General features: G+C 39.0%; 1 protein-coding gene across 1 annotated transcript in view; it reads left to right on the top strand.

Moving 5' to 3' along the window:
• The window catches only part of TRIM23 (tripartite motif containing 23), a gene marked incomplete at its 5' end in the record, with an annotated part of 8,135 nt that overhangs the window by 3,286 nt on the left and 3,345 nt on the right, over window positions 1-1,504 (top strand). The window lies entirely within an intron of this gene.

Below are 1,504 nucleotides of genomic sequence, written 5' to 3'. Positions count from 1 at the left end.
ATTATTTATGATTTTTCATGTAGGAAAGTAAATAAATGAAACTCAAGGAACAAAATGTACTTTGATTTATATTTTGGTTTTTTTCTGAATGGGTGAGAGAGGAATAGGATCTATTGTTGCTGAGGTGAAACTGAGGATTTAACTGTTGCTGTTAAAGCTTTTGCCATAAGGAAATGGATGCTTCTGTGGGGACTCTGTCCCAGTCCTTGTTGATACCAAAAATTAAATTTCCAAATGATTTATTTTGTAACTTCAGGATATTTTAATTTTCATACAAATGCAGCATTTTCACGTCTGCCCATCCCTTTCCTATTCAGCAGAGACCAGAGCTGGCAGGGTCAGGAGGCCTGCCCTGCAAACCCCCATTATTCCATGAATGAAGCAGCATTCTCTCTTCAGAGGTGATGAACTGCTGAGTCAGAGAGGCACTTTGGACATCTGGTTTTGCCTTTAGGAGCTGTTCTGACTCAGAAAATTTTGATCCAGAATTTCTGAGCATTTGGAAAGGGAGTGGTACCAGCTGAGCTGTTAAAGGAGGTCTGAAATAGGACTTGGCTTGGGGGACCCAGAACATTTGGTTTTCTCCTGTAACAAATTGGTGTTTTTAGGAAGTCTCCTGAAAGTTAATTTCTGAATTTCGGAGATGCCAAAGCAAATAAGTCTCAGTGTTTCATTTTTCCAAATCTCAAATACTCAGTTAGTCTTTTGGTGTTGGACCATCTGCCTTGTGTAATCATAGCATAGAAATTCCTGAGCTGACACAAGTTTGTTTCACAGATTCAAATAAAATCACTTTTTTCACAATAAATAGTTAGTCTAGGGAGTTCTATGATAAGGATCATCTGGGCCCATTTAGGTTTCAAGCTGCAAAGAGATGAATTCATAGATGAGTAATACATTGAGAACTATTAGTTGAAGAAACTGCACTGTTGGCTCAGTGAGCCCATGAGTGGAAGCTGTTAAATGCAGGGAAGGTATTTAGGAGAGTCATCAGTATGTGCTTTCCCTGTTTCTTACTTTCAAATCCATCCTTGCTTGGTTTCAGGCAGCTTGCTGGATTAGGTGAACCTTTGATCTGACTGCTATACTTGCAGTCATGATGCTGATGATTTTTGCATTGTGGTATTTGCATAATTATGCTGCAATTGTATGTATTATAGTTATTTTAATTTTTTTTAAGAAAGCAGTTTCTCAAGGTGTTTTTTCTCTCTCCAGAGATGGTGATAGCATAAGGTCATTGAATTACTCTGTAGTGATTATCTTGACTGTATGTTATAGGGGAAAATGCTGCATGTCATGGTGTCAATATATCCTCTCTGTATGTGTATAGATATATATCTCAAGTTATGTGATGCAGATCATAGAATCAGCCTGGTTGAAAAAGACCTCCAAGATGATCAAATTCAACCCTACCGTGGTTACTAGACCATGGCACTAAGTGCCACATCCAGTCTCAGCTTGAAAACCTCCAGGGATGGTGAATCCACCACCTCCCTGGGCAGCA

Source organism: Acanthisitta chloris, unplaced genomic scaffold, assembly GCF_000695815.1.
Source record: "Acanthisitta chloris isolate BGI_N310 unplaced genomic scaffold, ASM69581v1 scaffold21593, whole genome shotgun sequence".
In the NCBI taxonomy this organism is placed as follows: Eukaryota; Metazoa; Chordata; class Aves; order Passeriformes; family Acanthisittidae; genus Acanthisitta; species Acanthisitta chloris.
Note: the sequence above shows the minus strand (reverse complement) of the source record. Positions and strands in the feature narration are given on the sequence as shown.